The 19,707-nt window shown below is 39.0% G+C and overlaps 2 non-coding genes across 2 annotated transcripts; both read right to left on the bottom strand.

Moving 5' to 3' along the window:
• Window positions 1–18,200: 18,200 nt before the first annotated feature.
• On the bottom strand, window positions 18,201–18,273 carry TRNAL-AAG (transfer RNA leucine (anticodon AAG)). The gene has a single exon. It is a non-coding gene; the product is annotated as a tRNA-Leu (tRNA).
• A 675-nt stretch (window positions 18,274–18,948) lies between these two features.
• TRNAM-CAU (transfer RNA methionine (anticodon CAU)) lies at window positions 18,949–19,020 on the bottom strand. The gene has a single exon. It is a non-coding gene; the product is annotated as a tRNA-Met (tRNA).
• Window positions 19,021–19,707: the final 687 nt, after the last annotated feature.

The raw sequence follows: 19,707 nt of genomic DNA, 5'->3' as shown, positions 1-19,707 counted from the left end.
ATGACTAATCTATCTAATTTTGTGGCTGGCTTTTTTTTTTTTTTTTTTTTAATCCCCTCTTTCCTCCTTCTATTTACTAAGGCTTCCGGAAGCTGTTTGCCAGGCATATGAATTCTCATGCATTAGGGTGTACTTAGGAATCTGCCTTTTTCTTTACCCTTCAGGCTTTTCTTCTTCTCTTCTATTTAAAAAGAGCTATCAGCACTGTACTACGAGTACAGTAGAAGGAAATCATTAAATATATATGAAAGGGTGACAGATTCATAGGACTACAGGAATATTCACAACTATTGCAAGAAAGTCTTTCTGCCTGGGTTTACCAGTTGTTGTATTCTTGCTTAAACAGGAGAGAAAAGAAAGCATCTCCAGCTGAGCTAAAGCTCTTCCAAGACAAGTAGAAATAAACTGAAACATGGAGATAACAAAGAGTTTAAGGCTTGCTGCCTGCTGCAGCTGAGCGAAGACATAGCAGCTGGTTTTACAGATTACACAGAGCAAGGTAAGGATTTAAGGCAAACAACTTTGAGTTTTAAGAAAAGCTCACGGTATGACTCTACTTTGGCTAGGCTCTGAGTTACACTCCTGACATGTATCTCTGCAGCTCGATGACAGGCATGGGCAGGAATTAAAGGTGCTGGAAAACACCCATTTCACACCACTTGGAATTGCACCTTGCAACAACGTAGAAAGCCAATTCTCAAAAACTCTTCTGTTTTTAAGAGTACTGTGTGGCTATTTAATCTCTCTCATTTTTAAAAGACCATTTGCAAGCCTGGTAGCATTTTGAAGTGGAGACAGAAGGGGAACAGAAGCAGGCTGGTAATATCACAGCATCACCTGCTGTCCTGCCAGGTCTAGAGCCTCATCCAGTGCAAAGTTTGGACAGATACTAGCAATCTTTGACTCCAAACCTCAGGCTCAATCATTTAAATTCAAGTCCTTGCAGACAAACTCTGTCCTGAATAACGTCTCAGTCACCCAAGTACCGCCTACACTGCTTATGATGGTAGAGGCCAGAAGCAGCAGAGACATCCTTTAATCCAGAAACTACGGCACCCATCTTTATGGGAGAAGCAGGAAGTATACTCCAAACTTCAGCCAAAGTCCACTGAAGTAAACAGAGTATCTTTCATTTTCTAAAGGGCTTTGGCACAAATTTATTAAAGTGATAGAATGTAAGAGATTCGAGGAAAGCTAAGCAACTCCACAAGATCCCTAACCTAACAAAGATAGAGGAGAGTTTCAGGATGATAGCCTGAAACTGACAGAAAGCATTGGAAAGTAGAAGACAACATGAAAATGGCAGTAGGAGGAATGTACTAATCATGTGCTGTCACCACCCAGCTTGGAACATGAAACATTTAAGATGAAATCAAAACCAATCTGTCCAACATGCTGTTAGTATGGCAGGATATCAGGTCGTCATTCTGCACCACTGAGATCAGCAAACGCTTTGGTTCAGACTAAGAGGAACTAAAGTTTTTATTTTACTGTGTTTCAGTGGGAAATGAGTAATGTATAATGAATTTATTAAGAAATTATTAATTTATTATTTAAATCACTTAACACATGCAATAGTTCTGAGGAAGTTATTAGGACTACTCCAGTGCTTAAACTTGGATATATCTTAGTCCTTCCCTGAATCACAATTTTGTAAATCAAGCTTTCGCCTAAAATATTAGAAAAATAAATTGGCCAAGTAAACAAACTTGGTACTCAAACTCCTACAGTGGAGCCATTCTCCTGCTTTTTTGAAAATTGGTCAGATAAAATAGTCACATTTCACTGTTAGCAATAAGATCTAAGTGCTGGGAATCAACATTTATTCCACATTGAATATTTGGAATATCTGTATTGAAATTTATAGCCTCTGTCCAGAGTTGGTTTTATGTCCAGCTGTACATTAAAGTAACCAAGAGGTCCCTCCCAGCTCCCTCAGTTGCTGATCTTTCCACTTTGTTTTTAATAAAGAACGAGTTAGACACTTCCCCTGCCCCCGGGACAAGTTTTACGTGTTTCTTCACTTCTGTTTGTCAGTCTCCCAAATGCATTTATTCCCCAGGTTTTCTTTTTTTTTTTTTTCCCCATGTTTGTCTTATTTATTGTAGAAGCTGAACTCTATTAAAATGATATACAAGCTATGGAGCTGAAGAGCAAACTTTAAGGTTTTGGATAGCACCTTATGAAATTAAGTTGACCTTCTACTAAATCTTTTTGCACAAACACTGCATCCAAATTAAGTGTTTGTAGGAACCATCGCTGGTTTGTAACAGCCATATTGTTACAGCCAAAGCCTTTTGAAGGTTTCCAGGTTCTAGCTGTAATTTGAGCGTCTTGTATTTGGGGTTAGAATCTTGCTTAAGCAGCAGCAATACTGTGGCATCATTACTTTAATAGAACCGCAAATTGAAGTGTGAAGCATTGATTAGCTAGTTAAAAATGAATATTTTACCTCCTGCAAAAGCACTGAGAGACAATATGATATGAAAGCATTTAAATATTTTTTCATCTAATTTATAGATATTTTAGGGCTGGATACCAGTAGGAACTGTGAACAGTGAAATCATCACAACCTTGCAGAACAGTAATTTCTCAGTTTTAGCACTGTTTTTCCTGTTTCAGGTCCCATACCAACGCAGCATACTTATTCAGGATAGAACTTTATCAAGTAGAACATGCAGATCATTGTTTTATCTTGCGTTCAGTTATATGAAGAGCTTATGATTACAAAGTTACAGAAATGAGAGAGAAACCCATATCAGCATGTCAGGTTTGGGGCCATAGCAAAAGCTTTCATATGGATTTGCTGCTTTAGATGGCCTGTCTCTCATGAATGAGAGGTATACATGACAGGTATTAGTAAGAGACAGCACTGTAATTTGCCTACAGCTCCACTTAATATGTGGCCCATCTACCTACAACAACATAACTATTTTCAAAATATTGTTGTAATCATATGTGATCATATAGCCAATCTCAGGCATTTCCCATTTGATCTATTTGCCTCTCCTAGTTTGAACTATTACTTCCCGTAGTTCCCCATTACTTCCCTGTAGTTTGTTTACCAAGCAACGAACAGAATACTCTACAAACACATATCATTCAATCCCATAACTTACAGAGTAAACTAGGCTTTTAAATAGTGTAATAACTCTTTCTTATAGTAAAGATTTAAAGAGAGTATGAGAAGGGACAATTTAATTTATTTTTCTATCAGAGGCTTAGGTGAAGAATGATTTCAAGAGAGAATAATGTTTCTGGGACTCAAAGATTCTCAGGCAAAAAAAAATAAATCTGTTGAACTAAATTGCCAAGGGATATCCAGAGATTACTACATCAAAAGTTCACAAACACCTCAGTACTGCAAGATGTTTAAGTCAACTTCATGCTTCTAATTCTCATTAATCAACTGAAATTGGGCACCCAAATACCTTACAGATCAAAGCTCAGTTTTCTGACTAAAGTAAAGCTCATACTAGCACCTATTTTATGAGCAATCCCAATTATTTTTAATCTTTTAACATCCTGATCTGTCAATATTTTTAATATTTGTCAATATTCTCCAGGAATGGTTTACTTGAATGTTCAAAATTTTAACTGGGAAGTGGTTTGTTTTTTATGATAGTCACTTTCTGTAACTCATGAAGGGATTAAATTTTCTTTGCCCATTAAAATCAGCAAATGAGGCCACGGATTGATATAGAACATAAAACATGTTATAAAACACACCATGGAGCCACTTGTTGTAACTAAATGAAACCTCATATGTGGAAATTCGGTTCATAAGGAATTGCCTGGGATTGTTTCACTTCACTGCAATAAGTCAACAGAAAGGTTTTCCTGCAGGGCTCCATCATGTAAAACGTTGACCATCCATGCTGTCACCCACGGAAACAGACACAAAGTCCAGCATATTTCTAGACACAAAGCTAAAGTAAAGTACCTGCTGAAGTGCTTGGCTGTTCCTCAGGCTGTGCAGAGCTGAGCTCCTAGTAGATCTTCCCACAGCCTGGTCACAGGAGGGGCAGGACGGAGCCCTGTGCAGGGTGGGGGACTCCCTCTCTCCAGAACCCACAAGATGGTCTGATAAAGACACGGCTCCAGTTCCACAAAGATCAGGAGCTTTGACAGCAACATGATTTGTAATTCCCATTGAGAGTGGTACAGCTCACGGTAAGCTCTGTAGACACTCCTATTTCATTTTAACATGACTTTACTACCAACGGAAGTGAAGGATTTACACCACCAGGTAGGAGATGCCGGGCTGCAGGCAATGCCACTGCTCTGTCTCATGTAAGGTGCCTCATTCCCTTCCTACAGGAAGTTTTCTTCAGGTTTGGGGGGTGGTGGCGGTTTGTTTTCTAGGAGGAAAAGTACCAGTTACAAATGAGCTTGAATAGGTTCATAAGGAAACTTACTGTTCCTACTGGCACCAGAACCATAGTAATTTCTTGTAGAAGTTGTTCATAAGGCATTTAAGACTTCAGATTTAATTATTCCTTTGTATGTAATGTAAGTATACATTTTTTATGTTAATTATCCCTTTGTATACAAACTATGTTCTTGCATACAATTACTTTTGAAAGAAAAGCACAGTTACTTTTACTGCTGCTAATTAGCAGAGTTCTTTGTTCCAACTCCCACGATGTATTTTCCTTTTTTATTTTAACATGTAAAGTTAAAACTCTAGAACCTGGAAATTCTCTGCAATATTTCTGGGTTTTGTTTCTTTTTGCTAAACACTCCGATTTCAGATGTTCTTTTCCCATATGTACCTTGGCCTCTCCTTACTGAAGGATAAATTCAAACAAGCTCCATAACAGTATGTGTTGCCCTCAGTGAAGGAGCTCACAGAAACATACTTTTCATTGTCTACCCAGTGAATTTCCCCCCCCCCCCCCCGCCCCCCAGGAAACCTTATTCCCATGCAGTTAAGATTTGAGGACACTGCAGCCTGCTTGTAAATATTCCACAGGGTGATAAACAGCCAAATTAGTAAACTGAATTATTCATTGCAAATTATTTGCTCATTTTTACAGAGCACATTGCACACCACGTATAATTGCCATTACGCATTCTTCTCATACTGTTGATGTTGTGGCTAGATTTTATTTTTCATCGAGTTTTCCATTCTCCCTCATCTGTATTGTGACACTATTTCACTAAAATATCTTTCCACAACCAAATTCCAAATTGGTTCTCTGTGAAACATAATAGCCACTTTCTTCCACTGTCCGAAACAGCTCTTCAGATTAAGAAGAAGCGACAGTCACCATGATCTAACAGAGAAAGACGTGACAATGGTAATAATGTTGGGCAGTATTCATTCTGAAGGCAAAGAATAAAGACAAAAACTAGGCAAATAGTCCAAAAACGGAGACTGCAATGTACTGATATAACAGAATAGCATCACTCTACATATTCAGAAATGCTAATGAAACGGCAAAGACAAAGCTATGGGAGGGAGGGTTTTACACCGTATAATGACAAGGCTGTAATAGCTCTGTTGGAACTGGAAGACGCAAACCTACCAACTTTATTTCTGCTTACATGATCAACAACTTCTCTAAGTGCTTCTTAGCTTTCATTCGAGTCACTGTTTCACTACAATTGTCTCTGTATCTGCATGCACAGTGGTTAAATTAAAAAGCCTTATGAAATCAGTTAAATAACTGCTGCCCTCACTCCTCCCATCTCCTAAAGGCTGAACCTGCCACAACCACTTGTAAGCGATGAGGCTGTCACAACTGGCTACTGAGAGCCAAGGACAAACTGTGGAGACCACCGAGGAGGTTGTATAAGCCATCTACATATTTAGGTCTGTCTCTCCAGTCAGACGATGTAGTATATTTGCACCAGTAGGAATTACTGGCCTGTAAAGAAGGATCAGAACATTTGGGTTAAAGCAAGTGCCCCAAAATATTAGATGTAATTTCAGAGTTAATAGCTGCTATTGCAGCTGCGGTTAATTCTCCATTCATACTTTTGCTCCCAGGTTTATCTATTCACTGCTGTGGAACTAGAAATTATAATTTAGGCAAAGAATGGGGTGGGGGGAAGTAGCAAGAGAGTGTGCGAAAGAACTCCCAAATAGAAAATGCTTCTGTGATGGGAAAGATCATATCAGCACTTATATTTCCTAGTTTCCCCAGATTTCCTCATGTTTAATTTCTTATCTGATTTTTTTTCCCCCAAAAAGAGCTGCTGCTTTTTGAATAAGAGAAAATGATTCTTCAGTGACTGAAACATCATTATTCTGTGCTATTAACAGAAGTCAGGTCTATAGCACAGAAATATATTTCTCAACATTTAGATTAATTAGAAAAATCAGGTTTACTACATTGTTATATTCTTTCCCTCCCTTTGCTTTATATTAGTGCTTAGATAAATTACATTCTGTTCATACAGAAGCATACAGAAAATTAAATTTGAATTTTAATTACCTCCATCTATTTTTTCACATAGTGGTGGTTTTAGGGTTGGGTGGGTTTGGTGGTGGGGTTTTTTTTTTGTTTTGGGGTTTTTTTTTTTTTTTTTTTGAGACTCTATTCAAAAGGAGAAATAGTAATGCATAGTCCCTAAACTTTGCTATGATAAATGGATTCTGCTCCCATAACTTCTTACTTTCCTTTCTTCAGGAGAATTAAAATTCCACTGGTTAGTACCTATCACTCCATATTTTTGTACGGTTCTAATCATCCAAACTGGAGAAGAAAAACAATATGTCATTCAGGTTACTAATCATAAAGAGATAATTATGAATAATGAGCATAATCCACAGCATGAAACTTGCTTCAGCAATCACGGTGATATTTTTATAGAGTTTTTAGCTTGCTCACAGTCAGAATGGGTCAAAATGCACCAATAAGGTAGATACATGAAGGCAAAGGTCTAATATAAATTACTTTAAGGTCTTTGCATGCAGTTCTCTCTACTCTATGGTAAGAATTCCACCAAATTAAAGCCAGAAGTGAGAAATATGAAGTTGCAAAAGACCATTTTGGAGATCCTGTGACTGAACTGTGAAAGCTCTGGAATCACGGACTATCCAAACTTTTTACACTGAGGTACACAGATGCTATGGACTCATGCAACATTCAAACACTGCTCTAATAAATAGATGCTGTATGATAAATAGATGCTGTATGCTTATTTTTGGACTTCCTTCCTATCTGTATTGCTCACTCAATGGAAGAGGAAGAGTACTTAACCCAGGTACTAAAGGTATATCTACAGAAGATAATCTGTGCAAATCCCCAGTACCAAAAAGGTCTTATTAACTCATCACTCGACATTTTATTTCCCTGGAAGAACAAAGCAGGTAACACTAACATGGGCAGAAGAAACCATACAAAGTGTTCCAAGAAGTGGTATTAATACTTCACAGAAGAACCCAAAGCTGTACGTTTATTGCTGGAAGCCAATCAAAAGAACATGTCTTAACTGCCTTAGATGGCTTAGTGTGTTCACTGGGGACGGGGCAGCCATCAACCAGACAGAGTCTAAAATGGTTATAGATCTGTGAAGAGGTGTTCTTTAAAACACTTCTCTACTGAGTAATGATGCCTTACCTCATAAGCATTATCACTGCTGTGTCCTTTGTATATCTCCTCAAAATTCCTTTCTTCCTCATTCTAAGTTTGAAGTGATGGAAGTGACAATGAAGAGATTTAAACAGAAGTCCCAGAGGGTGTTTATTTGTCTGGATTTAATTTTCCTGGAAGACATGATATAGGTATCTATACTGAGCTGGGCACTGTAGCTCATCTAAATAGATTAAGTTACTGGATCATTTTGTGCAGAGAATATAGAGACACAATATCATTCATCTTTTTTATTCCCCCAAATTAAGTCACTGGATAGCCTTAGAAAATAGAAACACAGCACTTGCTAACCCTCACGGGAGGACAAAAAAAAAAAAGCGATATTTTTTCTACTTTATGTTCTAGCTCATTGTATTGTTTTATCTTTTGAAGAGTAATGTTCATTGCATTGGAATAGGTCTAGCAGTAAACAGCTCCGCAGTTATCAGATGTCTCAGCTTTACTCCAGCATTTAACCAACATCTAATGCCTTAATGTTTTGTATATTTGGGACCATATACAGCATTCCCTTCCAGTTCAGAGAGTGCTTATAAATATCTATTAATTACAACATGTTTCCAGACAGTCGTTAGCATAAGTTACTATTGATAATTTTTTTTTTTTTTTTTTGAGTTCTCAGTGGCTTTGTCTTATCATGCACCTGATAGAAAAAAGAAACAGACATTTATTTTCAGGTTCACATATGAATATTTGAAGGGCAAGGCTTACAAGCACATATATTCAATGCATCAAAATGAGAATTCACTAACAAGAAAAGGATACCAGAGGTTTTAATGTTGCCTCCAATATAAGCATTCAGCATGCTCCATCACAGATAAACTACTCTTGATGTTCCTGTTAAAAGTAATGCAAAACTAGAAAACCCTTACAATTTTCCTAGTTTAAGTACTATTTTAATGTGGTTGCTCATGCAATGAAGTGCTACTTGATGCTAGCCATTAGCCAAACAAGGTTCAAACAGGTTCTTCTCTCACACCCCAAGTATGCTCACACTCTTCATTTTAGCTTTACCTTACAAAACATACACTGAAAGTGAGAGCAGGACTTTACAGATTTGTGAACTCACTTTGTCCAAGACACGCATGTAAAAATTATATCCAAGCTTGTGCGGTCTTGGCAGCTTAGCTTTCCTAGTTCAACTACTGTTTATTAAAACTACCTTCTCTAAAAACTCAAATCAGCAACTGCTTTATTACTTGGCAGAATGTGGCAGAATGCAGATGCATCCTCTAATATATAATTTACAAAGCCAATTATACTCTCCTCATTAATAAGGGGGATGGGAAGCATCCTCTAATATATAATTTACAAAGCCAATTATACTCTCCTCATTAATAAGGGGGATGGGGAGCTGTTAGTAACCACACCTGGAGAAATACCAGTATAGCTTCACAAGGATTATTAAGAATACCACCTGTGAGTTCTTTCTGGTTTTGATCATCTCTGCACTGAATCACACAGGTCTACTTCTGCACTTCAGAACCTGATTTCCAGATCCAAAGACAGATAAATCTCAAAATCCATCAAGTAATTTCGATTACTTTTGCCATTTTTCATTTGTAATAAGAAAAGTTATTGATCCTCATTACACTAGTTTCTTTCCTACCATTTCAAGCAAATGATATGCTTTATTATCATTTCATTGTCCCCTTAGGATAGTAAATAGGCAGTCACAGCAGGGATATAGATGGTTTTTTGGAAGTAATGAATTCAGCACTTCTAGCCACCCAGGAAGTTAATTTTATAGGTTTAACTGAAAGTGTTAGGGTGCTGATGAAAAGAAACATCTGAGTAAAGGGTCAGAGCCAGTAAGTGACTAACACCGAGCATTTAGCTGTCCTAAGGCAAGCTGCCCAAGTGAATGACTGCAAGCTCACTTGATTGAAATTCAGCTCCGCAGGTGCCACATAGGCTCTGCAAGCACATGAGATAGCTCCGTAATAAGAGAGCTGAAATGGCTAACACTAAGCTCAGGCTTAAACGTAACCAAAAAAAAAAAAAAAAAAAAAAAGAGTACACAAAAACCAGGATACAGCCATTCTTCCACTGTGGGAATCAGGATGTCAGGCATCTTCAGAGAACTTAACAGAAATCAGCCAAACCGAGTCATCTATGACCCAGTGACAGTGGCCGTTGTGTTCTGAAACTCTGGACTGCCACCTCCGAGGTGTACTAGGCAGAGGCAAGCCTGCCTAATTTACACTGACCTTGCGAGATCCTGATCAGTCCTCTGCCTGACAGAAAGGCAACGTATGCCATCACCTTTAAGACGTACTTTATGAGGAGATTTCGGGCAAATCTGCATACTGGCCACACTGCAGAAAGCAGCGTAAGGTGTCCTGTAACGGAACTGGGCTGTAGAGACCCGCAGTCGCGCAGTTAACCTCTGTGACTGCAAAGCCCCATTTTCCATTCAAAGTCCTGGGAGGGGTAGGCAGGGACAGGGAGAGAGGATGGTCATTTTGCTTTAAAACACAGCAAGTGGAATCAGAGAGAAGAGTTTCCTTTGCTCAGCTCTTTAGAACAAACCTCATGGACACCTAGCCTCATTTGAAAGCTCCAGCCTGCAAATCCAACTTTAAAGAGGTAGAGATCCTAAAGGTACAGATCCTAGACCCCTCAGAAAAGCATCTGGGATACAGCAGAAGACTCGTAACACTGTTTTTTAAAAATAATTCTCCAGTTTTTCCGCTTTTTTCCCCCTCTGTAAAGGGACTCAGGCACCTCAGTTACATCTCTAGAGTCTACTCTATAGCCAAGTATCTAAAAATGCAGGCATCACAGCAGATAATGCTTACTTGTCTAAGTTTGATTGACAATAGCTTTTGATCCCTTCCCAACCAATCTGAATAATTTACAGCCTTTCTTGACCTTCATTTAAGTATATGTAAATTTTATGCATCATCTACCTACCTAAATCACAGGTATAATACATATAATAGAAAGCTTAAGTGTTTGCAGAGTACTCTGAGCTGTGAATAGTTTCACATAGGAAAAAAACATTCCTATCCAGGGCTTTAAATAGCTTTTCCAAAAGAAAGATATACTAAATCTGAGATGCAAAGAGTATCACTTAGATATGGAGAGTGCTAAAGGAAAGGATAAAGGTCTTCATTGGAATTGATATTTGTATATGTATTTAGAAAGACTTCTCACGATGTAATGGAGTGGGTGAGAAAGTCTCCAGGAATCTATCCACTGACTGTATAGAAGTGTCAGCAGTCCTTTCTACTGACATATCATTTATTCCCAGCCTATCCACACATGTCACCAGCAAAAACTCTATGCTGCAAGCCAGACCCAAGGGAAACCAAAGAAAGAGTAATTAATTCTCAAGAACTTCCTCAAACTGCCTCCAGTAGATCCATCAGAGCTCCCTGCTCCAGCTGTCTAAGCTCAAGGCAGAGACAGCAGCAAAGGCTCCAGCTGCACTCCAAGTTTTTCCTCTCAGCTGGCTAACAAAGTATTTGTCTAGCTCTCCCCGTTGCTGTTATTCACAACCACACACCAGATGGGAAGCTCTAAAGAGAAACAGAAAATTAATTCAGTTTTCTTGATGGAACAACACAAAGAAAATGCTCCTGAAGGACACAGCCTTTTCTTCAGGCTCCCACTGCAAGGAAATGTACAGTTTCCACACAGATATTACAGTGCAGAAAGTGATATATCACATCTCCCACACCATGTTTTCCCCTTGGGGAGCTCATGGCAGCTGAAATACATGTTTTAACTTACTGCTACCTACTGACTTCTGCTGGACCAAATGATTCAGATACAAGAAAGTCTTCTCTGGTGTAGAAGTCTATGCTGGAAATTTCACCAAGCAGAGGTGAGAACTGAATGTAGGTCTAGCATACTGGCCCATTATGGGTTGTTGTATAAAAAAAAATATTAACCCCTGTGCTAATGCACTAGAGATTTTTCTCTTGTGTTTTTGGCCATTCTACTCCCCTTTTATTTGTGACCATCCAAGCATGATCCATGCAAAAGTCTAAAGAATAAAGCAAGGAAAACAAAGAATCTGTCCTCAAGACATCTGGTCTCCTCTTTTCTCACTCATTTTCACATCACAAGTCTCCATAACTGCAAAGCTCCCTTTGTATTACTGAATCAATGAATGAATGAATAAATAAGCAGATATATTTTAAGTGCTGAGAGGACACAGATCTGCATAAGAGAAGTCACAAAGCAGCAATGGTGGAAGGTATGAGGGACATGGAGATCATTAGAATAAGCAGAATTCTGATGATAGGAAGCACTGTAAAACTTTGAGTTTGGATTTAAAGGCAACTGTTGTATTTGGAGCAAAAGACAACTTCAGAATAAGAGCGTCATGTTTATCAATAGAAGCAACACGGTCTGGTGGATTGCATAATGAATGTGTAATTAAGCAAGATGAATTTTTTGCTTACATTTACGACCCTGGGCAAGTGACTTCAATTCTCAGTACTATAAATTCCCCATGTTAATCACTGTCCACACACAGCGTTAGCACAGTAGGACAGACAAGCTATGCTGGGTTTTCAGGATGACACCAGAATATAAATAACAAGTGGTAATAATATTAAATTAGAGGAGAAAGAGCATTCAAACTCCACAAAAGTGTTGATAGAAAGAATAAAGATACATCACAAGAATATTCAGCTCAGCTGGATGTTTCATTACTGTTATGCTCTATCTTTACTAGGTCAAGAAGGAAGTTACTTAGGGAAATTAACTGCGTAAAACAAAGGACAAGAGTAGACCCTGAAAAGAAACGGGTATTTTTGCCAGCATGCAGATCCCTCACTGCAAGACTAATATCTCTCACTTACTCCAAATCTGTACTTCGTTACCCAGCTAATTTTATAAATAATTCAAAAGGAAATACATGCTACACAAGAAAGAATAAAACTGTTGGGAGAAAAATCTGGAATAAGTTTTGTTTCTTTTCAACATTGCTTATTCATCTTAAGTGTTTACTTTTAGAGAAGACACCAAAGCAAGAATAAATCAGAAACACAGCACAGGGAATAAGCATGTATTGCTAATTATGAAATTGTATTTTATTCCCAAGACAGCTGACTTTTCAGTATATTTAATAAGGGGAAATCAAGCAAATGGTTTCAACCGTTAATGAGAGCTCCTGGGAAATTAAAAATTGTAAAAGAAACAAATTCCACGTAGGGACAAAATAGAGAAGCTGTAATTATGGCTAAACAGTTGACAGATTAAAAGTAATACTTTGGCACAAAGTCGCAAGAGAATTTCTAGCATTAAGACATCCTTTGGAGACTCACTCAGCCCTGTTTATCTCTGCTGATATTCTGACTCCTACATTAAATTGGCTGCACTGAAATAAGGGATTTCTCAGTGGTAAAAAAATAATAGCCCAAGATGAATAAAAGTATTAGAATTTGACTTCTTGAAGGATTTCTATCTATTGTAAAGCTTGTGTTTGAGTTTCTTGCTCACAGCGAGCTGTTTCTTAGTCCAAAGTTTTTCCCCTGAAGGTAACAGAGCAGGATAACGTCAGGATCTGTTCTGTTGTGCCAGTTGAAGGTCAGTTGCTGTGGTAGCAAAGGAGTTTAAAGTGATACAAAAGAGCAACCCTTTCTACTGCATCACTCTTGACTTGAAATTGTATTCTTCCGGTGACTTTTTTGAACCGGACATCCAAATGTATGACTACTTGGAGACTATAAAAGTAGACTCATTCCCCTTTCTCTTCCCTCTCCAAAAGGAAAATAAATCCAGAATTTAACATAAAGTTACAGGTTTCCTGACCAATGATTTATGTACTTAGTACCCAACTTCAGGAGTCCTAAATAAAACTTGTGCACATTTAACACTTTGCAAATTAAACTCAGCATCTGATTAAAGATTTCTGGTGCACTTCTGAATTTAGCAATATTTCTTTTCCCTAGCATGAAAAGCATATTTCTTCTGATGACATTCTGCCAGCAACCCTCCTATAACACTAAGAAACACAATTAGCTTACAGTTCCAGGAAATGTTTGTCTCCACCATAACTAGATTATCCTCACTGTCTTTCAGAAACCTTTTGTAAAAGGTTTTTGTAAAAGGTATCCGACTGCCCTTATTTATGGATGTGTATATACACACATATACACTTCGGAATGCCGCCTTAATTGCTTATACTTTCATGCAACTTCTAATTTCATTACAATTCTGTGGCAATTTTTCCCAAATGCTTTCATATTGTAAGTTTTCTCAGTCTTCCTGGAACCAAGTGTTATACATTTTCTTTTTGATTGCTTCTTGCACTTCTGTATCCAATTTCCTTGCCCGTTCTCTGATAATGCTCCCACCCCCACCCCTTTTTGCTACATTACTGACACACAACCTTTGGGTACACAACAATTTCTCCTGAACACTTTCACTTCTTTCCGCAGCCTTTCAGCGTATTACTGACTTGCAGAGTATATCTCCAAGTCCTGGCCTTTCTCTTCCTATCTGTGTGGCCTGAAATTCAAAGTTCTACCTTATTATTTTCTCATATTACTCACTCAGCCTTACCCTGACTGAAGACCTAATTAGATTAGTCACTCTTCCCCACGGTTCGCCTACCATCACTCTCAAAGCTTGCTGCTCAGAACCAACTGTGAATCACCACTTATTAAGCTTCCTCCTCTATTTACTGTGCAGGGAAAGCAGCTTCTTGTAGTATGGCTAGAACAGTGAGCATGCCTTTCACAAGCCTGGTTGCTTTTGGCCTCTTAGATTGAGGCAGAAATTTAATTTCACATCACTGGTTGTCTGTACTTGCTATAACTCTTTGCATGGAGTGATGAAGAAAACACAGAAGCCTCGAAGTCTGAACTCCATTCAGATGAACAGCAAGACTAGAGAGACAGATCTGCACTTCGGCCAAACTTAATACACTTTTTGCATCAGACACTGTAAAATCTCATGACTGAACCTGGCTATTATGAATTTGATGCACTGCTTATTAAGAATAAATCCCACAAGGGTGCTTCGAGTAATCTGTTATGGTGCAGCTAGAACTTCATGTGAAAAAGCACATAAAGAGAAAGAATACAAATGTTAAAAAAAATTTAGCAATTAAGTCAGGTGTCCTTGAGTTTGGGTCCAAGTATGAAGCTAATAAAACATCATTCTTCTTTCAATTAGATTGTCAGTTAATTCATTCATTTTGCACAGGACAGAATGAGTATTTTTGTTGTGTGGTGTGTCTGGTTTAAGTACTGATTGAGCCTACACTTAAACCTGCCTCAGTTAAAATTAGCATTAAATTAATAGAAGGACGGACTGCAGAAAAGCAATGGATCAGGAAATATCTATAATTTCTTACTCACTGCTTACTGGATGAGATAGTGTCTGGGAACATCTGAAATGGGATAAGTACTCTGCTTTTTTTCCCCCTACTTCCCTTCCACTTGTCTTCCCTGCTCCTCAGTTCCTCTCCTCCCCCAAAACGCCTGGAGCAGGAAAAGCTTCACCACCTCAGGATACAGTCTGGTTTTACTAGGAGAAGGTTACCCTCTTACCTCACCCTACTCAGTAAGTGAAACTGAGCACAAAATAAAATCCTTTAGGCAGCTCTCATATTACAAAATACCTTGCCTTCCTTTCACCTTCAATTCTTTAGCAGTGGTAACTGGTAAGAAGGAGCACTTTTTTTTTTCCCAGAAGGCAATGCCTTCTAAAGCAACTGCTGGTATATTTCTGCCGTTTCTTTTTTCCTTCCTATGACCTTATGCTACTGCTTCTACGCAGTCATCATTATCTGCTGTGGCTCTTCGCAATGTTCTTGGATGTCTGTCTTGTTGCCTTTACTGTTTCATCCTGTCATCATGATGATCGCACGGGGTGTGGCAGGGATGCCGCAGCACAACATGAGCCGCTGTTTCAAATGTCCTAGAACTTGCCTTCTTCAGGCCAGGTCTTCAAAGCTTTCCTTGAAGAAAGGGACACATTTGTGATGATGCGGTACTGTTATGTCTTTGGAAAATGGGTATTTCTCATTCCCTGGTAATAGCTGTATGATATCTGAAAAATATTTAAAGGCTTCAAAAAAATCTACGACTATCGCATCTTATACTCGTCGTAGCAATAGACCTATGGTTTCCTAGCCAAAATACCTCTCTCAAATCTACGAGTATCACATCTTATACTCATCATAGCAATAGACCTATGGTTTCCTAGCCAAAATACCTCTCTCATGTACATCTTAAATCAAAAGACTGGCTTTTGCACCTGTGAAGCTATCATTATCCAAGTTAAAATATAGAGACTACTACATACCAGCATGATTTTAATGGGAAAAGCCTGCAGATTTGCCTCCTGTTGTTCACAGAATCATTGTAAAACCCCAGAGAATTAGGAATAAGCCTACTTCTATTCAAAATACAGCAGAGTGGAAGTGTTCCTCTTAAGCCATTTTACATGGAGAAATAGTTTATCAACCCAAAGACATTATGATTCTAGAAGTAGCAATAACATATGGTTTATTCTCCTTACCTGATCTGCTGCCTATGCTCCATTTCCCCAAGCTGCTTATATTTTAGTCCCGTGCCTGCTCTGACAGATCTTTTACAAAGCAACTGTAGACCTGCCAGCAATTCAGGAATTAAACCAACAACCATTTCTGATCAAAAGGAGAAACACTGTCTGGAAAGCAAGATACAGAGATTTCTTTTTTTTCTTCTTTTTTAAAATCAATGTCTGTCTTATTACATTGCTACTCCTGTACCTGGATTTCATATGACTTCAAAATAAGGTCAGGTACCAAAATGGCAAACTCAGAAACACTTTGCATAGACCAGCTCCAGAGCAAGGAGAAGGAGGGGAGAAACAGGTGCAGAAATATATGAGCTGGCTATACCTGAACCTGCTCATGTCCAGCTTTTTTTAAAACACATCTCGGCTGTTCTATCCCTGTATTGATAAATCCCTGATTGAATTGTCACCCCATATTCTACCTGTTCCTAAGCAAGTCCCCACACTGAGAGTTGTGAAAATATATTCCAGATTGAACCCAAATTTCCTGAATCAATAAGCCTTTGATTCTGCTGCACAAATGATTAGGTTACTGGGGTGGGAGGGGAGAGAGACACAGAGCAAGAAAGAGGAAAAAAAAAAATTGTGACTGCTGAGTGATTATAACTAGCAAAGAAGCTGCATTCTCTTTTCTGCAGAACTGGTTGTAATGGGAGTGTACAGATCCTCTCAAGTGATGAGTGGAATACATCTCATGGTGCATGAAGTATTTTACACTTCCCAAAACTGTCAAAAGCACCTAAGCAAGTTAGGAAGCTTTGGAGTTCTAAAGTAATAAAAAACCCAAATGCATCCTGTGCCAGGGAAATGAAAAGGTAGGTTTACAAAGGTTTTTATAGTAAATTAAGTCCTCCTTAAAACTTTTGGATCTAATTTTAAATCTCTTTCTCAGAAAAATTTTGCCTATTCCTAGTTGGTAGAACAAAGAAAAATGCAAGGACTTTTACTTTAAAAGAAATCAAAATTACTTAGGAGGTCTCAAGGCAGGAGAGAGGACCAGGTTTAGAACTGCTTCTAGAAATCCACAGGAAGGTTACTGAAAGATTCCTGCAAAAGCAATATTTAGAAATAGATATGTTTTATAACAGTAAAGAGATTTTCAGGGGTTTTCTTTCCATCAGTTTAGACTCCTTTTGTAAGACATAATTATTGTACTGTCAAGTCTATACAAAAAAAAGGACATTCTGAGGTTTCTTCCCTTATTTTTTGCTATGTTCACTTTCAATTTTACTGTCTAATGCCTCTTCATAAACAAATATGAATGAAAATGGAACTACTGCAAGAGGAAAGAGAGAACAAAATAGAGTTTCTTGCTCATGTACTGAGGACTTGGTAAGGCAGTCATGTACCAGGGTGATAAGAATGGTTGGATACAGACAGCTCGATTTTCATCGTGCTTTAGCGCTTCCATTTTCATCTGAAACTTGAAATTTGAACTATGCAAGTGTTGAACAGAATGGTTAAAAAAAAAGCCAAATTTAATTTAAAATCCAAAATGAAAGCGGTGGTTTAAGCATGTGGCAACAGTCAGGAACCTTAAGAGTTAATATTGGAAGGACCCCCTGCATTAGATTCAGTGGACACCAGTGCACTAATAGAAAGCTGGACTGCAGTTAAGAATAAAACAGTTAACACACCAGTTGTCAGATTATAAACCAATCTAAGCATGTATAAAATAAAGCATTAACTGTGTACACAAGATAATGAAAATAATTACAGCATAAAGTATAATTACCTCCAAAACCAACCCCAAAAACCCCCAATCTGCTAATGATAGTGAAATAATTTTCAATCTGAATCCCAAACACTCATAAAAAACCCAACACAGCTGGCAAGAAATGCTTTTATATGTCCAGAATTTAAGGAAAAAAACACATAACAATCTTAGTGGAAATTACTTATGAACTTCATTCATGGTGGCACCATCTAGATTGCACTCATTAAAACATTTTTTAATATGTTGAGTAAAATTAATATTAATAAGCCCTGTACTCTTAATTTCTGCTTTCTTAGAATCATAGAATGTTTTGGGTTGGAAGGGACCTTGAGAGATCATCGAGCCCAACCCCCCCCTGCCGTGAGCAGGGATCGAACCTGCGACCCTGGCATTCTTAGCACCACGCTCAACCAACTGAGCTAACCCGGCTGCTCTTCATCTCCTGTGATTTCTATTGCTCGTGCCATAGAAAGCAATTCAACTCCTTGACCCAGTTTAAAAGGAGATGAGCAACTGTCCTGGTTTCGCCTGGGATAGAGTTAATTTTCTTCCTAGTAGCAGGCACAGTGCTGTGGTTTGGATTTAGTAGGAGAAGAATGCTGATAACACACTGATGTTTTAGTTGTTGCTCAGTACTGCTTATGCCAGTCAAGGACTTTTCAGCTTCCCATGCTCTGCCAGGGGCACAAGAAACTGGGAGGGGGCACAGCCAGAATAGTTGATCCAAACTGCCCAAAGGGCTATTCCATACCATATGACGTCATGCTCAGTATAGAAACTGGGCGGGGGTTGGCCGGGGAGCAGCAATCGCTGCTCAGGAGCTGTCTGGGTATCGGTCAGCAGGTGGTGAGCCATTGCATTGTGCATCACTTGCTTCGGATATTATTATATTGTTATTATCATTCCTCTTTTATTTCAATTATTAAACTGTTCTTATCTCACCCCAGGAGTGTTTCTCACTCTTACTCCTCCAATTCTCCCGCACCTCCCACCGGGGCAGGGGGAGCGAGCGAGCGGCTGCGTGGTGCTGAGCTGCAGGCTGGGGTTAAGCCAGGACAGTCCTTTTTGGCGCCCAAGGTGGGGCAGGGCAATAAATAAATCGCCTAGCAGAGGATGGTTTCGATCCATCGACCTCTGGGTTATGGGCCCAGCACGCTTCCGCTGCGCCACTCTGCTACCACATGGATGCGCTGCTTTTCAATGTGTCCAAAGGCTTGTTGTTGCTCGGGGCCCTATTTGAATTCGTTCTTCTTCCAGGTCACTTGATAGAGAGGGCTTACGATCTGACTGCAATTTGGAATATGCATTCTCCAAAAACCCACAACGCCTAAGAAAGCTTGTGTTTCCTTTTTGCTAGTTGGTGGGGACATAGCTGTTATTTTGTTGATCACATCCGTTGGGATCTGATGACATCCATCTTGCCATTTTATTCCTAAAAACTGGATCTCCTGTGCAGGTCCCTTGACCTTACTTTGTTTTATGGCAAAACCAGCCTTCAGAAGGAGTTGCACTATTTTCTTTCCCTTCTCAAAAACTTCTTCTGCTGTGTTGCCCCATACAATGATGTCACCAATGTACTGCAGATGTTCTGGAGCTTCACCCTGTTCCAGTGCTGTCTGGATCAGTCCATGGCAAACGGTGGGGCTGTGCTTCCACCGCAGGGGCAGTCGGTTCCAGGTGTACTGAACACCCCTCCAGGTAAAAGCAAGCTGGGGCCTGCACCCTGCTGCCAAAGGGATGGAGAAAGTACGCACAGTACAATAAAAAGCCAAGAGCTGACATGAGCTGAACTGCATGAAGGGTTCAGGAAACGCAGGGTATTGGGTCCAATGCTTGGTTACTACTTATGCAATGAGAACACCC

This window comes from Pelecanus crispus, chromosome 6 (assembly GCF_030463565.1).
Source record: "Pelecanus crispus isolate bPelCri1 chromosome 6, bPelCri1.pri, whole genome shotgun sequence".
NCBI lineage: Eukaryota > Metazoa > Chordata > Aves > Pelecaniformes > Pelecanidae > Pelecanus > Pelecanus crispus.
This window is presented reverse-complemented; position numbering and strand designations above follow the sequence as displayed.